Genomic DNA, 6,282 nt, shown 5'->3' on the forward strand with positions numbered 1-6,282 from the left:
CCTCTGGGCAGGCCCAGGGAACCTTTGGAAATTAGATTGATTCCAGTGAATAAATTAACTCAACAATATTGCACAGATAAAATCAACCTGATTTTGATGACTCTGGAATGGATGAACATTTGTAGATATGCCTTTACATTTCCAAAATAACATGGGCTAAAGAGGTGACAGAAGTCATTACTTTTAAATCTTGTATCAACATCATTTTAGGAGATTTAGGAGTCAAACTGAGGAATAATAATTTGGAAACTTTTGTGGAATTTTTTGTAAGGCTAAATATCCGACATTGCCGAGGGGTGCAGTGGGGCTGATACATGAGGATGACTTATCAGGGGAAGTTCAGCTCCTATTCCAGGTGCCTAAGACATTACTTTGACAACCCGTTGAGGAAATTAACCCATGACACTGGTAACAGAGAAAAGATCAAATGCACCACCCTTTTTTCGTCGGCTTAACCAGACCCTCTATTTATCTTATATTTGTTTCTACCCATCTGCACTCTGTAATGTAAATTGGTACTGCTACTGTCCCTCACACTCCAAATCTTTGACACCGTTAAATCTTAGGGGATAAAATAGCTCTCAGACTCCATGGAGGGCAATGACAGAATTGCTATGATTACTTCCAGGTATTCAGGGAAAGTCCATATGCATAAAGATTTCTCCATGTTTCTGAGCTGTGATCACCATGATTTTGTATTTAGTAATAGACCTAGTATAGTATTTATCTTTTGCTGCATAACAAATTGTCCCCAAACTTAACAGCTGCAAATAATAGCAACCATCCATTATATCACAGTTTTTGAGAGTCAGGAGCAAGGTGGTTCTGGCTCAGGGTCTCTTATGATGTTGGCCAGGACTAAAGGCATCTGAAGGCTTGAGGTTGGAAAATCCACTTCTTTTTTTTTTTTTTTTTCAAGATGGAGTCTTGCTCTGTTGCCCAGGTTGGAGTGCAGTGGTGCAAGCTTGGCTCACTGCTCGGCTCACTGCAACCTTCACCCACAAGGTTCAAGCAGTTCTCTTGCCTCAGCATCCTGAGTAGCTGGGATCACAGGCACTGGCCACAATAGCTAGCTAATTTTTCTATTTTTTTGTTTGTTTGGAGTTGGAGTCTTGCTCTGTCGCCCAGGCTGGACTGCAGTGGTGCTATCTCGGCTCACTGCAAGCTCTGCCTCCTGGGTTCACACCATTCTCCTGCCTCAGCCTCCCGAGTAGCTGGGACTACAGGTGCCTGCCACCACGCCCAGCTAATTTTTTGTATTTTTAGTAGAAATGGGGTTTCACCACATTGGTCAGGCTGGTCTCGAACTCTGGGCCTCAAGTGATCTGCCCGCCTTGGCCTCCCAAAGTGCTGGGATTACAGGCATGAGCCACTGTGCCTGGCCTGTGGAAGACCCACTTCTAAGAAAGCTCACTCACAGGGTTGGTAAATTGATGCTGCTTTTTGGCAGAAAGCCTCACTTGCTCACCATGCAGAATTCTCCATGGGGTACTTGAGTGTCTTTGTGACATGGTAACTAGGTTCTCCCAGAGTGAGTGATGGAAGAGAAACAGAAGACACAACGTCTTTTATGAGCATGGATGCCACAGACCATCAGCTCTGCACATCCTCTTGCTCTGCAGGCCAGCCCTATTCAATGTGGGAGAAGAGGACATGCCAGGAGAAAGAATTACTGAGTACCATGTTGGACACTGCCTACCACACCTAGGATTACTCCGCCATGATACCTTGGACCAGGTGGAGCGTTGGGGAGCTAGGAAGGCATCTGTTTTGTGTGGGTTCTTTGTGGACTACAGTCTTGCCTGCTTCCTAGGCCTCTCCCTAGTGAGGTCTCCCTGGCTGACTGCCTGCTGCTTGTTTCCAAGCCTTTAGAAATTTCTCCTATGGGCTGGGCATGGTGGCTTATGCCTATAATCCCAGCACTGTGGGAGGCCAAGGTAGGTGGATCACCTGAGGTCAGGAGTTTGAGACCAGCCTGGCCAACATGGTGAAACCCAGTCTCTACTAAAACTACAAAACTTAGCTGGGCATGGTGGTGCACACCAGTTATCCTAGCTACTCGGGAGGCTGAGGTGGGAGAATTGCTTGAACCCAGGAGGCGGAGGTTGCAGTGAGCTGAGATTGTACCACTGCACTCCAGCCTGGGTGACAGAGCGAGGCTCCGTCAAAAAAAAAAAAAGAAAGGGAGGGAGGCAGGGAGGGAGGGAGGGAGGAAGGAAGGAAGGAAGGAAGGAAGGAAGGAGGGAAGGAAGGAAAAAGAAAGAAAGAGAGAAAGAAAGAAAGAAAAGAAAAGAAAAGAAAAAAGAAATTTCTCCTATGGCTGGATTTCAACCTTAAAGCTCCCTGGAATCAGCACATTGCAGAGATGGAAAACTCAACAGTGGTCTGATTCCCTTATTTTATTATAAGGAATTATCATTATTTACAAGGTTAATCTAAGATAGTTCTTAGACAGATCACTTGTAATAACCTATAACCTGTGGCTCAAAAGTGAGGAGTCTGGAAATTTCCCTTAGTGATTTGGGCTACTAAGATCCAGAGGGTTGAGAGTTGAAGAGTTACCCTTATACTTCTTCTCTCCTTATTTTAATACTGCACACTCCCCTGTATACCTAGACCCTTGTCATTGTATGAATGAATGAACAGGTAATTGATTTTCAATAAGGAGATGGGAAAATTGCTGAAGGCCTTTGATACCAGGAGTGTGGAGAAGGGAAAGCACTGAAGAGAGGTTTGTCCCAGTGTATTCTCCTCCCACTAATTTGGCAGGGACGTGGGTTACTCCAGAGACCGGAGGAATAAGTGGACCAAACCTCTCATACTCAAATCCTCCCTTCCTTGGGCTTCACTGTCAAATTTCCAAACCAACCATCTTTTCCAGAAAGGGTCCGTAGACTGGGCATGGTGGCTCACACTTGTTATCCCAGCACTTTGGGAGGCCAAGGCAGGAGCATGTCTTGAGCCCAGGAGTTTGAGACCAGCCTGGGCAACATAGGAAGACCCCATCTCCACCAAAAAAAAAAAAAATAGCTGAGTCTAATGATGTGCACCTGTAATCCTGGCTACTAGGGAGGCTGAGATGGGAGGATCACTTGAGCCAGGGAAGTCAAGGCTGCAGTGAGCCGTAATTACACCACTTCACTCTGGCCTGGATGACAAAGTAAGACTCTGTCTCAAAATAAATAAATAAAAGGAAAAGAGTCCATAGGATTCGCTGTTCCTTAGTCCTCATGGCTGTCCATGTGTGCATAACTTCCGGCAAGGTCAACTCAACCGAAACAGAAGTCCTTTCCTTAGGCTTGAAACAAATAAGGCATGAAAAACGAAAAGGGAAACAACTGTATTTTTTGAGGGATGGGACTGTAGCAAAGTATTGGAATTAAGGCAGGCCTTTGAGGTTTTCTTTCTTTAAAATGATGCTTGATTGATTTCCAGCCCTTTCTCCTCAGTCTATACTTTGTGAACACAGTGTCCAATGCAGACAGCCTTGCTCACTTCATAGAAAAAAAACCACAGCTCTTCTCACTGTGGCTCTAGCCTGCAGGGTAATGATTCTCCCTACGTATGTTCTGTCTCAGTCAATCCCAGAGAAGTTTAAGACACTGTTGTTCCAGGGGAAGAGCGATAAAATAGCTAGCATGGATGATTTATACCTAGAACTCATTAAATTTGTTTCCTTTTCTACATCTAAGCTAGCCACACGTGTTTTTGCCATGTTTTGCTGGCATTTTCCCATCCATCTGGACACATGCCAGAGATAACCCCTCTCATAAAGAACTTTGGAACTATGACTTGAAATAGTGCAGACGTGCATCATTTTTAGCTGTTTGGCAAAGTGGCTTGAAAAATGTGAGCACTTGAAGATTTCAAACTGTTGGCAATAATAGGATCTACTGTTTCCAGGAACACTCTTAGGCTGTAGGTCTCGTTGTTCTGCTTAAATTATACCAGGTTCTAGCCATATTTCTAAGAGTATTTCCTAACGTGGGGTCTAAGAATTTTTGGTCGTGTGTGTATGTGTGTGTGTGTGTATGAGACAGAGGGAGATGCAGAGACAAAAAGAGACAGAAAGATGGAGAGAAAGAGACAAAAAGAGACAGAGAGGCAGAGATAGACTCCTCACTCTTGACTGCAGCTCCTGAAGGAATTCTTAGAAGCAGCTGACACTATTGTCGGAGCATCACAAATTGGAGTGGGAGAATTAGGCGAAGGCTGAATGAAATGTCAGAGAAGGTTGTAAGGACAGAAAGCAGTCATTCACCTTAAGAGGTGAAGGAATATTGTCACAGAATAAAGGGAAGGAAAGATAATTTAAAAAAAACAGAGGTCTTAGACAATCTGCTTGATGATCAAGAATTTCTGACGGCAAGAAATAGAAGAATGTACACTTCTCAGAAAAGAGACCATTGGATTAGCATAGAAGGAACCTCCCAAGTTCTTCTGAAGGATGTAGCCCCTGCCCAGCCAATTGGAAGAGAACAGCCAAAAAGTTTCTTTGTGGTAGAGGGTGCACTGTGCTCTCAAGAAACAACTTGTAGCTTCTCTCTAACTTAGGGGAACACAAGGAATCCCTGAGAAACCTAGAAGAGCTGATTAATCTGAGTCACAGCAGGATTCAGTGGCTCACACCTGTAATCCCAGCACTTTGGGAGGCTGAGGCAGGAGGATTACTTCAGCGGGAGTGTTTGAGACCAGCCTGGGCAACATAGGGAGACCCCATCTTTATAAAAACAAAACAAAAACAAATATTGATTATAATCATGTATGTGCATGGTAGTGCATGCCTGTGGTCCCAGCTACTCGGGAGGCTGAGGTGGGAGGATTGCTGGAGCCCAGGAGGTCAAGGCTGCTTTGAGCCAGAGCTGCTTTGAGACATCAGGAGGCAGTGCCCTGGGCCCTTCAGCAACCTCTACAGGCGGCTCCTGGTGCTGCTCTGGGGTGGGCTGGGGGTGCATCCTCCAGCGGAGGTGGGAAGAGCTGGAACCTCCAGGGTTCCCATGTGCAGCTCTCAGGGCATACACAGTCCAGGACCTGCTGCAGTCTGCAGCACAAGAACCAGCTATGGGAACACCAACAGCATCTACCTGGCCCCCTCCATGATGTCCAAGGTCGAGGAGGCTAAGAACTGGCGGAACACAGGTGGGAGAGAACCACGTGAGAAATAACCAAGTGCTGGGAACTGGAAGTGGTTCTACAAGTGTCCATGCTATGCAGTGAGTAGCTGAAAGGTGAAGCAGGAGATTCTGACCTGGTCTGCATTCCCACTTCCTTCCAGGCGTGTCAGCTTCTTTCCTGTCATCAGGAAAGATTCAAAGAAACTTGGGGATCAGTGGCACAAGGGAATCCCAGTGGCCTTCGTCCCAGTGAGCTGAGCTATGAGCCAGAAGTTTAGGGGTGTGGTTGAATTCCAAATGGCTGTCAACAAGGCAGGTCCAGTGGTGACAGATAATGGGAATTTTATCTTGGACTGGAAGTTTGACCAGGTACATAAATGGGGTGAAGTGAACAGAGCTGCCAGAATGGTCCCACGTGTGGTGGACACAGGCCTGTTCATCCACATGGCTGAGAGAGCCTACTTCAGGATGCAGGATGGCTCAGTGAACAGGAGGGAACAGCCTTTCTGTTGACCTTGCAAGGAGCAGAGTGTCTTCTCCCTCGAAGCACAGGTCACAGCCAAGGGGGACTTTTCTTTCCAGGGGCCTTTGCCTTCATGTACCTGTGCCAGGGTGGACAACTGGCAGGAGGGAGAAGGCAGGGCAGTTAAATCCAGTCTTCTGAAGTATTGTTATTAAATATCTTTTTTTTTTTTTTTTTTTTTTGAGACAGGGTCTTGCTCTGTCGCCCAGGCTGGAGTGCAGTAGCATGATCTCGGCTCACTGCAGCCTCCGTTTCCTGGGTTCAAGCAATTCTCATGCCTCAGCCTTCCAGATAGCTGGGATTACAGCTGCGCACCACCATTCCCAGCTAATTTTTGTATTTTTAGTAGAGACAGGGTTTTGCCATGTTGGCCAGGCTGGTCTCGAACTCCTGACCTGAAGTGATCTGCCTGCCTTGGCCTTCCAAAGTGCTGGGATTACAGGTGTGAGCCGCTGTGCCTGGCCTGTTATTAAATATCTTTTAAAAGAGAGAAATATAAACATATATTTTTACTATTATTAAAGTATTCAGGGTTTTTTAATAAAGATAAAAAAAGAGAAATCATAGTGAGGTCTGAGGATGGGTTTCCTGAGTTGTGCGCTTGGAATAGTAGCGGGAATTAGGGTAAAAGAGTTCACTTTAGGA

General features: G+C 45.8%; 1 pseudogene; it reads left to right on the forward strand.

Annotated features, from left to right (window-relative positions):
* The first annotated feature begins 590 nt into the window (after window positions 1–590).
* Window positions 591–5,627, forward strand: LOC129488122 (ribose-5-phosphate isomerase-like; annotated as a pseudogene).
* Window positions 5,628–6,282: the final 655 nt, after the last annotated feature.

This window comes from Symphalangus syndactylus, chromosome 1, assembly GCF_028878055.3.
Source record: "Symphalangus syndactylus isolate Jambi chromosome 1, NHGRI_mSymSyn1-v2.1_pri, whole genome shotgun sequence".
NCBI classification, from domain to species: domain Eukaryota; kingdom Metazoa; phylum Chordata; class Mammalia; order Primates; family Hylobatidae; genus Symphalangus; species Symphalangus syndactylus.